General features: G+C 44.4%; 1 protein-coding gene and 1 long non-coding RNA gene across 4 annotated transcripts in view; one reads left to right on the top strand and one right to left on the bottom strand.

Annotated features, from left to right (window-relative positions):
- ABHD12B (abhydrolase domain containing 12B) overlaps positions 1-718 on the bottom strand; it is a 65,796-nt gene extending 65,078 nt beyond the window's left edge. The window contains exon 1 of the mRNA XM_082384882.1: positions 641-718. The gene's annotated coding sequence lies outside the window, so the exon portion shown is untranslated. The remainder of the gene's footprint in view (positions 1-640) is intronic.
- Positions 706-19,266, top strand: part of LOC309625406 — a 43,072-nt gene continuing 24,511 nt past the window's right edge. For 2 of the 3 annotated variants that reach the window (XR_014242499.1, XR_014242500.1), the window contains exons 1-4: positions 706-2,986; positions 3,989-4,097; positions 15,002-15,073; positions 15,195-15,317. This is a non-coding gene — a long non-coding RNA (uncharacterized lncRNA). The remainder of the gene's footprint in view (positions 2,987-3,988; positions 4,098-15,001; positions 15,074-15,194; positions 15,318-19,266) is intronic. The other variant, XR_014242501.1, reaches the window with a different exon arrangement.

Below are 19,266 nucleotides of genomic sequence, written 5' to 3' on the forward strand. Positions count from 1 at the left end.
GGTCGATTGAGGCAGTCTAAGATTACTGCTCAAGCCAAGGATTCATGGAAGGAAGAAAATGAAAAACCTGTGCTGACCTACACATTTCACATTTAAAGGCTATAAGAACTCGGCACAGGCAAAGATGCCAAGTTATGGTTTCAATGTACCATTCATCTCTAGCATTATGGAGAGGTGTTCTTTACACGCCAGACGCGTCACACTCAGGGAGGTGGCCTTCCGATCCTTCTCCATCTACACAGATAGGCCCTTGTCCTAACAGAATGCCTTCCAAGACTACAACACCGATTATTACTGTCACTATTATTATTTTTTAAAATCCGTCCTGCTGTTAGTAAAATGTCAAGGCAGATAAGAGATTGGCACAGGAACCTGAACCAGCTTTCTGGAATCTCTAGTTCAGAAGCCCCAAAGGGATATAGGTTCCTGAAAAATCAAACGCGCGAGTCTCGCTGGCGCGGGTAGGGGTTGGGGCTGAGGATACAGCCGTCCAAGAGCTCTGGGGGCCTCCGAAGCCCCGGAAGTCAGCGCTCGGCCACCAGCCCTGCGTCACCGCCCGGCGGTACCCTCCCTGCCGCATTCCGGGCAGCCGGAGCCGGCGGGGCGCTGCCGGGGCGCACAGGGCGCGGCGCGCACTCACCTCAGGTTCCACGCGACCATGTGCCACCACGCGCGCACGCAGCCCTGCTCGTCTGTCTCCATCCCGCGTCGCGTCCGGATCCGCCGCCGCCGCCGCGGGAGCTGCAGCCGGTAGCCCGGAGCCGCGCCCCGGTCGCTCTCCTCCCCCGCGGGGTTGGCGACCCGGGGACCCTGCTGCGGGTGGGGCGGGGCGTGGCTGGGGGCGGGCTGCCCTAGCGCCCCCGGCGCCACACGCAATGATGTGTGATGGAAATAAGTGCCCTACTCTTCTAGCTGGCTACGCGCAAACTTATTTTCTGTTTTATTCTATATATGTGTGTGTGTGTGTGTGCGCGCGCGTGCGCCCCCTGCGTGGAGTAAAATACATTTATTGCTATGGTAGTAATAAAACAAAAGTCTGAGAGTCCCAGCTTTAGAAGATCCTCCTGAAGGACATATGCTTTCCTCCACTTTAACCCTTCTTTTTTCTTTCTCCCTTTTGTTTTTCCCTTTTTCCCTGATCCTTCCCTTCCCAACCCCCATCTTCTCCCTCTCTCTCCCTCTCTCCTCTCTCTCTCCCTCCCTCTCTCTTCCTCTCTCTCTCTCGCTCTCACACATACACAAACCTGTCATCATTACTGTAGTAAGAATTTCTTTAGCTCCCTTCCATTGATTACTACTTTATCTGCCCACAGGGTTATGAACTACACAATTACTCCATGTGTCCAAATGCACCACCTTCTTGGTGTTTTGTTTACCTAGCAGCAGGTAGCAGAAACCTCCACCTCCACCCCCCTTGTATCAGGAGTTCAGGCTTTGAAAGGTTTGGCAGGGATGCGCTTACATCGTGCACTGTCTCCTGGAGCAGAAACCGTCTTTCACCGGAGCTGTTCCAGGGAAGCCACGGGGCAAAGTGTGAGGGCAAAGGGGGACAAAGGGAACGAGGTTCCATTTGGAACCAATTTGATGCCAGCACCAAGACTTCATCTGGGAGGCAAGGTACAACCTCCCCAGAGGGAAAAAGTGGTCTCTCATGTGCCTGAGCTGTTGGGCCTTTGCCAGCTGAGCAGAGGTCCTAGCAAGGACTGCCAACCCACAGAAAGTGCGTAGGGACCCATCGGCTTGGGGCAACTGGCCAGTCTGGAGGAAAGCACCGACACCTTTCAAGAAAGGGCGGTTCCCTTCGAGAACTAGGCCATTTCAGATAACTGGTCAGACAAGGGGGAACTTTGTGCACCTCTTCTTGTCATTTCTCTAGGAATGTCAACTTTTGGAGGCACATCAAGACAGAAGAGGAATCAGATTAGGAAGGACCAGAGGAATCTGAGCCTGCCTGATGAGCCAGCTGCAGCTGGGTCACACCCTGCATGATGAGAAACGTTAAAGCCAACGTCAGATTCCACCCCCGGAGTCATCCATGAAATGGGTCTGGAATCTCATAGAACTTATTCAGGGGAGCTCCGGAGGATACGCTGGGCCATGCCCCATGGAGGTGGAGGGGTCAGAGATGGCAAGAACAGGGGGAGGAGAGAGCAGCAGCTGCGTTTGGTCCCAGCTTCTATTTCCATCTGTTTATTCAGGTTGAGAGGTCAGAGGCCCACGTGCTGGTTGAGCAAACAAAGTTGTAAGTCCCAAGTCTAAGGAAATGGTTGAAATGCTCAGCAAAATCTCTGAAGTTAGAAATAACTGTGGCCCAGTTTTTTTTTTTAAAGACTGTATAAATTAAAACTCTAGGAGAAATCTTTCCCCAGCATTAATAGTCCCTTTTCAAACGTCACATCCTGGAAATCAGAGAGCAGAGTCTCTGAAATGATTTGGCAAAATCTGAAAAACAAGTGATTCATTTATTTTTTAAGCACCTATTTCCTGAGTACATTTTGGGTGCCAGGTACCACATTTGGCGCTATAGGGATACAAAGCAGGATCCTGCGTGGTAGAGAGACTTACCTAAAGATAAATGATAACACAAAATAGGGATGGAAGAGTGCCCTCAGGACAGAAATCAAGTAAGATGGGGGGGGGGGGGCGGGGCTGCCAGGGCTTGGACGTGGAGAAAGGGGGTGACTACAAAGGGACATTTTAGGGTGATGGAAATAGTCTATATCTCAAGTGTGTCGGTGATCACATGACTGTACGCGTTCACCAAAATTCACTGAATTGGAAACTTTCCAAAGGTGAATTTGACTAAACATAAATTATACCTTAACAAAGCTGACTTTCAGAAAAGTGGCCTGGGGGGAGGGGCTGGGGTCAAGATGGCGGACTAGGAGGACGCAGAGTTCGCGTCTCCTCACAACTAGGGCACCTACCAGGCACCGGTGGGGGACCACGGACACCGAAGGGGTCGGGAGGAACCCTCTGCGACCGGGTAGGACCTGGGACATGGGGGGAGTGAAGGGGGAGGAGAAGAGGAGGCGGGATGGGACTGGCGCCCCTGAGGGGCGGCTGGGGGAGGGGAAAGGGATTCCCACGCCCGAAGAGGGAAAGTGGGGGACCACTGAGAGGGCAGAGGATCAAAAGGGAGCGTGGCCAGGTTTCCCCTGCCCACTTGGGCCCCTGGGAGCCTGCTGAGATCCCGGGCCTGATCCTCTGCCCACCGAGGACCCTTCCAGCCACGCGGGTCCTGAGGGAGTGGGAGGGAGGGAAGGGGGAGCAAAAGTAAAGGCCGGACCAACGGGACCAGCACCCCTGAGGGGCGGCTGGGGGACGGGAGGAGTTCCTACACCCAGCGGGACCCACCCATGGTTAGGGGTCCAGCAGGACCGGGGAGGCCCTCGTCCTCGTGTTACCGTATGCTAACACGTATGTGTGGAATTTTAAAAACTGGTACTGATGAACCTACTGGCAGGGCAGGAATAAAGACACATGTAGTGAACAGACTTGAGGGCACGGGGGGGCAAGGGGAAGCTGGGACGAAGTGAGAGAGTGGCATGGACATATATACACTACCAAATGTAAAACAGATAGCTAGTGGGAAGCAGCCGCATAGCACAGGGAGATCAGCTCGGTGCTTTGTGACCACCTGGAGGGGTGGGATAGGGAGGGTGGGAGGGAGATGCAAGAGGGAGGGGATATAGGGATATATGTATACATAGAGCTGATTCACTTTGTTGTACAGCAGAAACTAACACAACATTGTAAAGCATTTATACTCCAATAAAGATGTGAAGAAAAAAAATAGAAAAGTGACCTAAAAACGTACAGATAAACTGCATAAACAACCATGTCCTTTCTGATGTCATAGAAGTGAAAAGACAAAGCTGTGGGTACAAATCCGTCAGAAACCAGTAGTTGAATGTTATTTGCGCTTCTAGCAGAAAAAGAGATCTCATTAGAGATAGATTAATTTTACCACCTCAATTTATTCTAGAGAAAATGAATGGGGGATAAGAACGACTGTCTCTCAGCTGCCATACAGCTGTTGGAGGTAAACCACTGGTGATGGAGCATTTGAGGGACGAAAAACTAGCAAACAACAGGTAACTGATTTTCCATTATTTGGAGAATGTTTTTTCTTGAAAAGAGAGTATTTATCCACCTTGAATTTTCTTCTTTTTTTACTGAGATATAATTGATATATAATATAATATTATATTAGTTTCAGATGTACAACATGATTCAATATTTTTATATATTTTGAAATGATCACCATATTAAATCTCATTAATATCCATCACCACACATAGTTACAGTTTTTTTTCCTGTGATAACTCTTAAGATCTACTCTCTTAGCAATTTTAAAATATAAAATACAGTGTAATTAACTATAGTCAATCTGTACATTACATCCCCAGGATTTATTTATTTTATAACTGGAAGTTTGTTTTGTATCTTTTGACTCTTTCATGCATTCATCCATCCCCATCCCCACCTCTGGCAGAAACAACCAATCTGTTCTCTGTATCTATGAGTTTAGGTTTTGTTTGTTTGTTTGTTTTTAGATTCCACATATAAGTGAGATCTTTATCTTTTGTCTTTCTCTGACATTTCACTTAGCATAATGCTCTCAATGTCCATCCATGTTGTCACAAAAGGCAAAATTTCCTTCGTTTTATGGCTGAATAATATTCCACTCTGTATATATACATATATGTATATCACATTTTCTGTATCCATTCATCCATTGATGGTCAGAGCTTGTTTCCATGTCTTGGCTACTGTAAAGCTACAATGAACATTGGGGTGCATATATCTTTTTGAGTTAGTATTTTTGTTTCCCTCAGATAAATATCCAGAAGTGGAATTGCTGGATCATATGGTAGTTCCATTTTTAATTTTTGAGGAACCTCCATACTGTTTCTCATAGTGGCTGCGCCAATTTACATTCCTAACATCAGTGCACAAGGGTTCCCTTTTTTCCACATTTTCGCTAACACTTTATTTCTTGCCTTTTTGATAACAGCCATTCTAACAGCTATGAGGTGATATCTCATTGTGGCTTTGATTTGCATTTTCCTGATGATTAGCGATGTTGAGCACCTTTTCATGTACTGCTGGCCATCTGTGTGTCTTCTTTGGAAAAATGTCTGTTCAGATCCTGTCCATAGCTTTATTGAGATACAATTCACATATCATAAAATTCACCCTTTGAAAGTGTACAATTCAGTGGTTTTAGTATATTCACAGAGTTGTGCATTTATCACCACTATTTAATTTTAGAACACTCTAATTCACCCCAAAAGGAAACCCCATACCCCTTGCTGGGTCATATGGTGATTTTATGTTTAATTTTTTAAGGAACTTCTAAACTGTTTTCCAAAGTGGCTACATTGTACAATCCCACTAGCATGAGCCCTACATAAACTACTGCCTTGCGTTTTCCCATTCTTGTCCTTTTCACCCTTTCTCAACTTTCCATACACAGATGTGGGATATTGAAAACAAAACAAAACAAAAACACAAAAAAACAGATGCTGTTGAGATTGAAACGAAACATTAAAGGGAAGTTTGAGGATAGTCCCAGAAGACAGGAAGTGAGTCAGATAACTAACTTATTCAGATCATTTATTTTTCTGTGTTGTTTAGGTTTTGTATTGTCTTAGCCTATATCAGATCTAATTTATAGTTACATATATAACTATGTATAGTTATATAGTTAGATTATAGTTACAAGAGTGGATGTTGGGTTATTCTCATGGTCTTGGATTTGAGCATGTTGATACGGGCTTCCTTTTAGCAAAGGAGGTGATTTCTTTGAGAAGAGAGAGTGATAAGAGTTGGACTAGAAGTGCCTGAGTGCCTTCTTTCTTCCAAAGAACCCTGCACTTTCCAAGGCATAGCCCAGAGGCTCTCTTGTTCCTTGGCAAGAGATGGAAGTTGGTTTTCCCATGTATCTGTGGAAGGAGTGAGCCAGGATTAAAAGTCAGGGATGAAAACTCCCTCCTACATCTCTGGATGCTCCTTTTCAAATTCCTCCGGCCAGTCCTTAAAAGTTAGTTGTTCTGCAGGCTTCCTTCATAGCCCTGCTTCTCTTGTGTTATTTCAGTGTGTCCAAAATCATGTTCAATTATTTTAATTGTAGCTCTAGGCTACACACAGTAAAATAAGTTCCTTTGTCCAGGATCTCATGTCTCAAAATCGTTACTTGGCTAATGTTCTTTGAGGATCTCGAAGAAGGAGGTATAGAATGCAGCTTGTCGCTAAATTCAGCTCCTCCCCACTCTCCTTCCAAACCTGTTCCTCTTGCAGGATTCTCTCTCTTGAAGAACAGCATCAACACACACCAAGTTTCCCAAACCACAAACTTGGGACTCACCGTTGATTCTTCTGCTTCCCTTAGGCCCAGAATTCCCTATAGATGATTTCTTGATGCGATATCTATTTATTTAACACATATTTACAGAGCACATTTTATAAGGTATCTGGCTTGGGAAGCTTACACTCTAATTGTAAGGACAGGGCAGGATCTACACAGATGAAAAGCTAAATACCAACATGAGATGTGTCACCAGATAATAAATGAATGTGTATTACAGATAATGTAATGCTGCAGGCTCAGGGAGAAACATCTTTTTAGGCTGAAGAGGTCAAACAACGAGTTCAGGGAAGTACTGTTCTGTCGCTTAGAAACAGCTTTGGAGATGGGAGATTATTTTATTATTTTTTAAAAATACTATTCATTTATTTTATTTTTTAAAGTATATATTTTATTTTATTTATTTATTTGGTTGTGGCAGGTCTTAGTTGCGGCAGGCGGGCTCCATGATGGCAGCTCGCCAGCTCCTTGGTTGTAGCATGTGGACTCTTGGTTGCGGCATGCATGTGAGATCTAGTTCCCTGACCAGAGATAGAGCCCTGGGCCTCCTGCATTGCAAGCGTGGAGTCTTAACCACTGCACCACCGGTGAAGCCCCAGGAGATCATTTTAAATGGCTATCCAGAAGGACCCATAGAATGTTCAAACTGGAAGATATAAAGCAGCCATTTGCCAATACTCTCATTTTACATAGAGGTAATGAGACTCAGTGACACCAAATGATAGATGTTAGGCTGCATTCATTCAGTATTTATTGAGCACCCACTGCATGCAAAGGCACAGAACGTACTACACTTACTCAAAAGATCAGGCAAGGTGAGGCTAATTCTCCAAGGGCACCTGGATCTTGTAGGAAACTAAACCTGTGTCAAAGTGTCCCAAGGGGCAGGGCTGTGATGGCAAAGTGGTGGGACCAATTGATAGTTGTAAGCTGGGTTATTTATTGGTCCTTCCACTAACCCTTCAAAATAAAAGAATTAAAATAGTTCATCACAGGTTAGTTATTTCTGCTTTGTGAGCAATCAGGGTGAAGGAATTTACCACCACCTACAGTGTCCTGCTGTCTCATTAGATATCCAGGTAGGAGATTCTGAAGCAATCTTTACCCTGTCCACTCGAGGGAAGGTGACAGCGGAATTCTTGTGAAGTGGAAACACTGTGGTTGATTTCAGGACGATACAGACTGGGAGGTGCGGAGAGTCTCATCACCAAGGATTTTTTTTTTCTTCTACTTGCGTTATTTTTTAAATGACCCTCTAACAAATTCAGAGTAAGGGCACTTCATGGTCCACGTTCCAGCCTTAGGGAAAACAGTGACATGGGGCTTTTACTCCAGAGGAATTCATACAGGAAAAGCTAAAAGCTCAGGGAAGAATATGTAAAAACATCTTCTTGAAAATGAAGGCACACGCATGGAGAAAAAGTGTTGAAGACCGGAAAAAAGTCACAGCTGTAGAAAAATAAACAGGAACTGACTTTCCAGTCCCAGAAGACTAAATGTTTCCAATTCTGGGCTTTCTGGATGCCAGACATTAGTTTGAAATTATCTATGCCTCAGTTTGTAGAATCCCCAAAGACAGAAAAAAGCCTTGCTTCCTTAGTTCCCCTGTTCATGCCCTGAGTGTATGTGTGCTTTCAGCACAGCTTGAAATTAGCGTATTTTTTCATCTTTGCCTTTAGTTTTTTAACAAGCAGGGAGAGACCCAAGGGGACCCGGACTTGCGTGCACCTTGGACTGCAAATCCGTGTCGGGTAGCCTGAGGCGGGTCTTCCTTATTCTCACCCGGGCTGGGCATGCGTGGAACAACCCGCCCCTAGAAAGGAGTTTTAAAATCATATTATGTAGTGTGAAATGAGATCATAGATATGAAAGCTCTTCTTTGAAGTTAAAAAAATTTTCAGCCCACAAATGCACAGTATCGATATTATTTATTAATGAATGTATTTGATAGTCCCTTTGTCCGGTTCCTAGCCATATTCAAATGCATTCATTTAAAAAGACAATCATCAGCATTATGGCTTACAGACTAACATAGAAATTTAATTACTAATAAATACTAATATACACACAAATGGACGCCCTGAGGAGGCCACACAGCCACTCTCTTCTACTTCTTCTACTTCAAGGAATTCAAAATTGATGTCAGCAGGAGATTCCCTCCCTTCCTTATAGTGCGTGAGACAAAGGAATGTAAGAGGTTGCGGTTGGGGCGTGCCCCTCCGTCTCCTGCCTGCGAAGCGTCAAAGAGGATGGGAACTCCCAAAGGGGCCCACCCAACCCAGCAGTCACAAATGACTTAGCAAACACCAGCTCATTAATCCAGACGTGAGTGTGAGTAGTATTGCGAGGTGGCCTGAGAAACAGTTTTTAAGCAGAAAGGCTATAGTGTTTAACAGGCAACCCTACAGTCTTGCACTATAGGAATTAGGAATCCTTGTGTTTGACGTTACTTGTCCAGTTTGGAACAAAATATCATGCACGCAGGCTACCTGTATCCCCAGCACCTAGCATAACACCTGACACAAAGCAGGGGCTCATAAGTAAATGAAGGAGTAATTGAATAATTGCAAAACTTGAATCTATCTGTACAGCAGCCAGTCCAGTGCCACACAATTCCGATCCTCCCATCGCATGTATTCTCGATAGGCCCCTCTGGCATCCTCTGATTCAAATCTATAAAATTCTGAACTGCATGATGATAGGAAGGAAGAATCCAAGACTGGAAGGTCTACTGTGGAAGCCGTCGCAGGGTCCACCGCCTTGTTCTCACCTTCCCCACCCGGAGCCAACTTCCCAGCTCAGTGTAGCCATCATGCCCCGCACTACCTTTGACCCATCTGAGGATTCGACGGGTATTGCTTCTCTTGTGCGATCCCACTCAACGAGCATTCATCAAATGCCAACTGCACGTATTACACCCTGCTAGGTACTGTGGGGGAGAGCAGAAATATAAGATCAGGCCCCTGATCTCAAGAACCAACATTATAGTTAGGAAGACTCTTCATTATTCTTCATTGATTCTATAGACATTTTGAGCATATGTGCTTAGTACCATTCTAAGTGCCTGGGATTCAGTGTTGACAAGACAAATATCTTCCTTGCTCCCATGATACTGACATTCTAAAGGGGGAAGACAAACAATCATACAGACAAATAAATACATGACAAAAATTCAGATAAGTGCTACCAAAATGAAAGCAGGTCATAGAGAAACTATTGTATCTGAGATCTTAGTGACAAGACTTGAGAGCAGACTTCCAACCAGAGGAAATAGTAAGTTCAAAGTCACCCAGGTGAGAACACAAACTTGAGTGTTCAAGACCCAGCCAGAAGCCCAGGGACAATGGGAAGAGATAGGAGACAAAGCGGGGTAGGCAGGGGCCAGCTCATGGAGGTTGTGTCCTTTGCTACTCAAAGTGTAGTCCACGGACCAGCAGCATTAGCATCACCTGGGAGTTTGTTTAAAATGACCCCCAGGGCTTCCCTGGTGGCGCAGTGGTTGAGAATCTGCCTGCCAACGCAGGGGACACGGGTTCCAGCCCTGGTCTGGGAGGATCCCACATGCCGCGGAGCAACTGGGCCCGTGAGCCACAACTGCTGAGCCTGCGCGTCTGGAGCCTGTGCCCCGCAACAGGGGGGCTGCGGCAGTGAGAGGCCTGCGCACCACGATGAAGAGTGGCTCCCACACCACGATGAAGAGCGGCCCCCGCTTGCCGCAACTAGAGAAAGCCCTCGCACGAAACGAAGACCCAACACAGCCAAAAAAAAAAAAAAAAAAAAAAATCCTTCCCTCTACTTTAAATTAAAAAAAAAAATTTATAAAATGACCCCCAATCTCAATTTCCTTTCTTTTACAGCCAAAGGACTATCAGCTTTTAGATGGCATATATCTGCCTGCAATAAAGACCACTTCTCCAAACCTCCCTTGCAGATAGTTGTGGCTATGTGACATAAAGGGAGTGATAGATATGACTTCTGGAAATGTCCCTAAAGGGCATGTTTTCTTCTTTCCTGCTCTCTGGATACAAATTTAAAGGCTACTTCTCCAGCAGCTATCTTGGACCATGAAATGTCTTTGAGGATGGAAGCTACCCAAGGCCAAACAGCAAGCAGAGAGCCCATGTCCCTGCCCTGAAAAGGCCTTACCAGCCCTGAACTGACTACCTGTCAAACTCCTGAATATAAGAAAATAAGAAACTTCCATTTTCCTTAAGCCACTGGTTTTTTGGATTTTTCTGTTACTTCCAGCTGAACTCAATCCTAACTAATTCACACTCTTTATCATTATTTCTCTTATAGAACTGTACATTTCCCCCAACCTTTAAGTAAAATCAATAATCCAAGAAGATATACTACATTTATCCTGTAGCTTCAAAAAACTCCCACTAAGCCCTGACCCACCCCCGCTCCTCTACGGTCACACATACAGCAATCGAAGCACCATGGTCCCAGCTGGACAGTGGCAGGGAGGGTGGACACAGCAGAGGTCACTGGTAAAGGCAAGAGCACAAGGCCAAAGGTCAGCTTGAGCTCCAGGTCATCTGCTGCTTCCCTCCTGAGGACACTGAGGGAAATGGACCCCTCCAGGCTGAGCTGCTAAGCCTCAAGTCTTGGTGGCATTGGCCCGCCTACTCTGAAACGTCTAAGATTATTAAACAATCAACAGATCTCTTGCTCTGTTGAAGCGACTTCAACCTAGACTGATAAAACACTTCACACCAGGTCTCTATACAGAGAAAAAGCCTAATATTTGAAAAGCTGGAGGACTGACCAACTGATTCTCTTCAATGGCAGTTCAGTAGGCAGCTCCATCAACAGCCCCCAGAGCCACCTCTGTTAAAGACACAATTAAAACAGTGTGCTTAAATGCAAATGCAATCTCAAGACATTCCCTCCGGCACTCACATTCAATCAAAGATAGTTAACCCAGAGCTTCTTCTATATAGAAATTCTGGAGCCTCTGCTGCCGGAGTTCCCTGCTGCCTTTGCAAGACATTGCCTGGCACCTTGTCTCTTTCAGTTAAATGTCTACAGATGCACCAAAACCGGATATCACTGGAGATACAGGATAGATTTTGGCCAGAGCAATTTAAATGGCCCAGAAACATTGGACTTGTATCTCAGTTTGTATCCCATAGTTTCTGCCTTCCCCTCCAGGGAGGTAAAGCTGATCTTGACCTTAGTTCACAGGATTGGTGAGTGAAGGAATTACAAAACGATGAACATTCCACCAAGAGCTCTTTTTTCAGTAATCCTGGCTGCCCATTCAGACCATGCCTTTCACAACTTTCCTTTGGGAGTAGACATGGGGTTGGGTCTAAGAGAATCTGTGTGTCCTAGGTGGGCACTGAATTTGACCAAACTTGTTTGACTGTTTTGAAGGAGGTAAAAGCTGAGCCCACTCCCTCAGAGCTATTCCTGGATTGAACAGTGAACGATCAGTAAGATTCATAGATATGCACTCGGGAACCACAGAAGGCTGCTTTAGCAGGTGACTTTGGGAAGTGACACCAAGGCTGCCATTGCAGTATAGGAAGATTCCGGGATGAGTATTGGGAGCAAGTGGCCATCTCCTCCATGCAGGTTGAGGAGGAGACTATTGCAACCTTTCTGCAAAAGGTAGCAGCCTCTTAATCTATTTAGGATGGAAGGCATTTTCCAAATTCCACCCACGGCAACATGATATTCTTTATGGCCCTAGTTTCTATGAGGCAAGAAGCAACTCAGATACACGACATAAATGAACCAGAAGCAGGAAGAACTGGTGCTTAATACAAACCCACAGAGGCAGCCTAGTCCACATCAAAATGGGGTTCCAGTCTCTCCACTGAAGACAAAGGTACCAGGTGAACACAGGGAGGTTGCACTTTGATGTGTGTTTGTTTGAGCCCTGTATCAGAAATTATCTCACATCGGAGGCTCTTTATGCAAACTTTCAATCATCCTGAATATAGGATTTCTATTGAACGCTATAAAATAAATCTAATGCACATCAATAAATAAATCATGTGGTTTCTCTGGACGGGGGTATCCTTAGTAGGACTTATATCGCTAATATAATCATAACCACTCCCTCTAAGGATTAAATTTATCCCTTCAGCAAAGGCACAATGAATTAAAAAACAGAGACAGAGAGAGAGACTATATAATGATGTCTTCCAAAAATGAAAGACTTGTTGGAAACTCACCTGGGTTATACAGCTCTCACTAACAAGCTAGAACATTGCTTTAATTCTGTACCGTTAATTGCCATGGGATCAAACCGACTGGTGGAGAGTTTCCACCATCTACTTGCACAACAGAAAATTGTGTTGTGATGTTTAGATAAGACACGCGGGGGCAGCAGTGAGCTGATGAAGAGACATAGCAATGGTGACACTTTTGAACCACAAAATTTGACTCTAGACATTGAGATGCTGCCAAGCTCTATTTAAAATCATTTAAACCAAACAGAAACACTTTTTTTTAACTTTAAAATTAAATATTAGAAGAATTTACTCTCCTGGCATATGTTTTCAGCTTCCCACTAGTGCTTAATATTTGTCCTTACTTCCCAAACGTTTTTGCTTTTTCAATTGACAGTGATCTTTTTCAATCCATTTAGAAGTTTGATCATTTTAAAGCTGAGAAACGCCCTCCTGACCAGTCCAAGTTGAAGCCTGGGGGGCGGAGCAAGATATCCCAACGTCGGGGGCACAGAAAGCAAGCCCTGGGTGGTGCGGAAGGTCACAAGGCCCGCCTGCGTGGAGAGCCCACCGTGGTCCGGCACTGACGTCGCAGAGCAAGCCGGTGGCAAGGGCTCCTTTTTAAGTAGGGGGATGCGGCGGCACTTCCTCTTCTTCTCCAAGGACAGGTTCGTTTCATCCCCACCTATCTGAAACCAGAAGAACAAGGATCAGTACCGGGTTCGCTTTCACTGCTGGAAGGAGATTTTGTAAACAAAGGTACCCCAGCCAATCCACCATCATACCCCAAAACGGGGTGGCAGTGAGACAGGCCTGCAAGCAAAGCCGGAGATTGCAGGCGTGTTTACTGAGGGCGGGCTGGTCCTCCCGAAGGCGGCGTTGGGGAATGGTGGGGGGAGGGGGGAGGGGGGAGGAGGGTCTGGGCTCTTACCCATGTGGCCCCAGAACAGCCTGGCCAGGAACCGCCAGGACAGCCCCTCTCGCTATGCCCGACAGGAGGCCTTTGGCAGGCTGTCAGGCCGGGTTTTATTTTTAGGCTCAGCCGGGGCTGCCCTCCTGCTCCGGGGCTTCCCCCTCGCACAGCTGTTGCTTCTGCTTTCCAAAGCCCAAGCCTACAGGTGTTGTGCTTCCCCTTGCCTTTGGCCGTCACAGGTTGGAAGAGTGATGGTAGCTTTAAAGGGGAGGGGGGGGGGGAAAGGTTGCAGGGGGCCGAGATTCCTGCTCCCCAGCCCGGCCTTGCAGCAGTCAGCCCTCCATCCTCCCCTGAGGATCTCCAATCCAGGCATATCTAAACCAAACCATGGGGACTTCCCTGGTGGTCCCGTGGTAAAGAATCCACCTTGCAATGCAGGGGATGCCGGTCCGATCCCTGGTCAGGGAACTAAGATCCCACATGCCTGCAGGGCAACTAAGATCGCGGGCCACAACTACTGAGCCCACATGCACTAGAGCCTGCTCGCCACAACTAGAGAAGAGAAAACCCGCAAGCCACAACTAGAGAGAAGCCCGCGCCACAATGAAAGATTCCCACATACCGCAACTAAGACCCAACGCAGCCAAAACTAAATAAAATAATAATAATAAAATAAATAATAAATAAACCTTAAACAAAAATAAATAAATAAACCAAACAATCTCAGGCCCAGGCAAGGCGGCCTCATTTTCTTGAGCATCCTGAGATGCCAGGCCCTTCTCACTACTCTGAGTCTGGGGCATTTCACCTGGTTCTCACCTGCTGAGAAGCCAACAGGAAGAGCAGAACCCGGACTCAGACCCCAAAGCCTGCTTCCCCTCTGCTCCCACACCACAAGCCTTCTCAGATAAAAAGGGTTCCTTGTACGTGTTCTATTTTCAATAGTTTCTTTCTTCCACTATTAGAAGGGGGGAAAAAAATCATGTTTATTGCAGTATTTCCATCCAGTATCTCTCTGGGCAAATCTAGACCTATTTTACGATTCTGCTTTTTTGAGCATGGTTGCAGCCCTGGAGACACGTGACTGCCTGTGTCCCTGTGTGTATGTTAAAATCTGCACGGAAGCAGAGGTTACCTATGGGGAGTAGGACTGGGGGATGAGGCTATTTTGCGTTCTTATTTTCTACCCTTCTGTACTGTCTAATCTTTTCCCAAGAAGTGAATTATTTTGTAATGCTCAAAAAGAAAAGAATGAAGACAGCTCTAGCTGCAGTCAGGGCCGTTGCCATGTTGGCCAATGCCCTCAGGCAGGACTCCACCCAGTAGGGTTTTCTCTTCTGTTCTTAAAAATACGCTTAAATTCTTGCTCCTCCTGTTGAAGTCCCCTTTGTTAAGAGTGTTAAACGGCTCTGGTGTCCCTAGACACCCATTTCCTGAGAGCAGGCTGAGGGCTTCCTTCCTCCCCGCCCCCCCCCCAGCATTCCGCACACCCCTCCCACCCATACACTACTTTTTCCCTTTCTTTTTCAGAGACTCGATGCTATCAGGCCCCAGAATTGGCCAGGAAAGGTCTCAACACAGACAGGATCACTCAGAAAAACAGTAAGATAAGTCTGTGTGTTGTACAATACTTTGAAAAGCAAATTGTCAGGAGAGAGGAAGAGAGCCGGCTCTTCTTTAACTCTTTGTCCTTTGATTTGTATTTGCTCTTTAATGCATTCAGCCTCCAAACGCTTGCTGAACAGCTGCCCTGTGCCTGGCTCTAGACAGTTCCTGGGTTAGAAGGGAAGGAGCCACGGTCCCTGCAGGGAGGACCACACATTCTCGAGCAGAACAAAGGCAAGTGGTGAGTTTTGATGAGACGAGCAGGTGGGGGTGCCATAGGGCCCAGGACCCAGCACTGCCCAGCCCTGGTCGTGAAAGTTTCCAGGACCGGGAAATACCCAAGCTGAGTGTTAAAGGACCAGCTGGAGAAGCAGAGAACAGGAGGGAGGATGTTCCCCGTGAAGGAAAAGTGAAATAATAACAAGGTCCCTCTGCTATTGAGCTTTTAGGTACACAGTGGCCCTGCTCTGAACCTTTCACATGTATATCACTTAGGTCTCACAACCCTGCGGGACAAGTACTCCTGTGGCTGCATTTTAAAGCTGAGGTCCCTGAGACACAGAAGGGTGGAGGGATTTTTCAAAAGCCGTCAAGTGTGGGGCGGTGGAGCCAGGATTTGAACTGAGGCTCCAGAGCCCTCACCTCTAAACCTCGGTAACCTTGGGTAACTCAAGAAGTGAGGCGGAGGTCCTGCCCCTGCCTAAGTTCCACAACTGACCCCCGACCGCCGCCTAAACTCCGCCCCCATAACCAACGCTTTTCTTTTCTTTTCTTTTCTTTTTTCCTCTTTTAGATTGGGGTTCTGTTTTACCTTGTTGATTCTTCTATATTTTTATTTTTCCTAATAAATCTTTTACTTTTCTAATTTCATTTTATTCTTTATACTTTGTTAGTGATCTCTCCATTGGCTTTTTTCCTCCCCCCCCCACCCATATTTTTTTCTTTTTTCTGTTGTGGTTTTATTTTACCTTGTTGCAGTCGTTTCAATTATAGTTTTATTTTTCCTAACATATATTTTCTCTTTCTAATTTTATTTTGGTTTTCTTCTTTGATATTGTACTGCTCCTTTTTTTCTTTTTCTTCCTTTTTTTTTTTTTTTAACCGCGCCGCAAAGCTTGTGGGATCTTGGTTCCCAGGCCGGAGGTTGGGCCCAAGCTCCTGTGGTGGGAGCTCTGAGTCCAAACCGCTGGACTAACAGAGACCCTCAGACCCCAGGGTATATCAGTCAGAGTGAGGCCTCCCGGAGGTCCTCATCTCAGCACCAAGACCCAGCTCTATCCAACTGCCTGCAAACTCCAGTGCTGGACATCTCAGGCCAAACAGCCAGTAAGACAGGAATACAGCACCACCCATCAAAAAAAAAAAATTGAAACGACAAAAAAATTTGTTACAGATGAAGGAGCAAGGTAAAAACCTACAAGACCAAATAAATGAAGATGAAATAGGCAAACTACCTGAAAAAAAATTCAGAGTAATGATAGTAAAGATTATCCAAAATCTCAGAAACAGCATGGAGAAAATCCAGGAAACATTTAACAAGGATCTAGAAGAACTAAAGAGCAAACAAACAGTGATGAACAACACAATTACTGAAATTAAAAATACTCTAGAAGGAATCAATAACAGAATAACTGAGGCAGAAGAACAGATAAATGATCTGGAAGATAAAATGGTGGAAATAACTTCCAGGGAGCAGAATAAAGAAGAAAAAATGAAAAGAATTGAGGACAGTCTCAGTGACCTCTGGGACAACACTAAATGCACCAACATTCGAATTATAGAGGTCCCAGAAGAAGAAGAAAAAAGAAAGGGTCTGAGAATATATTGGAAGAGATTATAGTCAAAAACTTCCCTAACATGGGAAAGGAAATAGTCAATCAAGTCCAGGAAGCACAGAGAGTCCTATACAGGATAAACCCAAAGAGACACAAGCCGAGACACATATTAATCAAATTATCAAAAATTAAATACAAAGAAAAAATACTAAAAGCAACAAGGGAAAAGCAACAAAGAACACACAAGGGAATCCCCATAAAGTTAACAGCTAATCTTTCAGTAGAAACTCTGCAAGCCAGAAGGGAGTGTCAGGACATATTTAAAGTGATGAAAGGGAAAAACCTACAACCAAGATTACTCTACCCAGCAATGATCTCATTCAAATTCAATGGAGAAATTAAAACCTTCACAGATAAACAAAAGCTAAGAGAACTCAGCAACACCAAACCAGCTTTACAACAAATGCTAAAGGAACTTCTCTAGGCAGGAAACACAAGAGAAGGAAAAGACCTACAATAACAAACCCAAAACAATTGAGAAAATGGTAATAGGAACATACATACCGCTAATTACCTTAAATGTAAATGGATTAAATGCTCCAACCAAAAGACATAGACTGGCTGAATGGATACAAAAACATGAACCATATGTATGCAGTCTACAAGAGATCCACTTCAGACCTAGAGACACATACACACTGAAAGTGAGGGGATGGAAAAAGATATCCCATGCAAATGAGAATCAAAAGAAAGCTGGAGTAGCAATTCTCATATCAGACAAAATAGACTTTAAAATAAAGACTATTACAAGAGACAAAGAAGGACACTACATAATGGTCAAGGGATCAATCCAAAAAGAATATATAGCAATTGTAAATATTTATGCACCCAACATAGGAGCACCGCAATACACAAGGCAAATGCTAACAGCCATAAAAGGGGAAATCGACAGTAACACAATAATAGTAGAGGACTTTAACACCCCACTTTCACCAATGGACAGATCATCCAAAATGAAAATAAATAGGGAAACACAACTTTAAATGACACATTAAACAAGATGGACTTAATTGATATTTATAGGACGTTCCATCCAAAAACAACAGAATACACTTTCTTCTCAAATGCTCATGGAACATTCTCTAGGATAGACCATATCTTGGGTCACAAATCAAGCCTTGGTAAATTTAAGAAAATTGAAATAGTATCAAGTATCTTTTCCAACCACAGCGCTGTGAGACTAGATATCAATTACAAGAAAAAAACTGTAAAAAATGCAAGCACATGGAAGCTAAACACTGCTAAATAACCAAGAGATCAATGAAGAAATCAAAGAGGAAATCAGAAAATACCTAGAAACAAATGGCAATGAAAACACGATGACCCAAAACCTATGGGCTGCAGCAAAAGCAGTTCTAAGAGGGAAGTTTATAGCAATACAGTCCTACCTCAAGAAACAAGAAACATCTCAAATAAACAACCTAACTTTAAACCTAAAGCAATTAGAGAAAGAAGAACCAAAAAACCCCCAAAGTTAGCAGAAGGAAAGAAATCATAAAGATCAGATCAGAAATAAATGAAAAAGAAATGAAAGAAACAATAGCAAAGATCAATAAAACTAAAAGCTGGTTCTTTGAGATGATAAACAAAATTGATAAACCATTAGCCAGACTCATAAAGAAAAAAAGGGAGAAGACTCAGATCAACAGAATTAGAAATGAAAAAGGAGAAGTAACAACTGACACTGCAGAAATACAAAGGATCATGAGAGATTACTACAAGCAACTGTATGCCAATAAAATGGACAACCTGGAAGAAATGGACAAATTCTTAGAAAAGCACAACCTTCCAAGACTGAGCCAGGAAGAAATAGAAAATATAAACAGACTAATCACAAGCACTGAAATTGAAACTGTGATTAAAAATCTTCCAACAAACAAAAACCTAGGACCAGAAGGCTTCACAGGCAAGTTCTATCAAACATTTAGAGAAGAGCTAATACCTATCCTTCTCAAACTCTTCCAGAATATAACAGAGGGAGGAACACTCCCAAACTCACTCTATGAGGCCACTATCACCCTGATACCAAAAACAGACAATGTCACAAAAAAAGAAAACTACAGACCAATATCTTTGATGAACATAGATGCAAAAATCCTCAACAAAATACTAGCAAACAGAATCCAACAGCACGTTAAAAGGATCATACACCATGATCAAGTGGGGTTTATCCCAGGAATGCAAGGATTCTTCAATATATGCAAATCAATCAATGTGATACACCATATTAACAAACTGAAGGGGAAAAACCATATGATCATCTCAATAGATGCAAAAAAAGCTTTCGACAAAATTCAACACCCATTTATGATAAAAACTCTCCAGAAAGTAAGCATAGAGGGAAGCTACCTCAAC

Source organism: Balaenoptera borealis, assembly GCF_965194805.1.
Source record: "Balaenoptera borealis genome assembly, chromosome: 3".
Classification (NCBI taxonomy): Eukaryota; Metazoa; Chordata; class Mammalia; order Artiodactyla; family Balaenopteridae; genus Balaenoptera; species Balaenoptera borealis.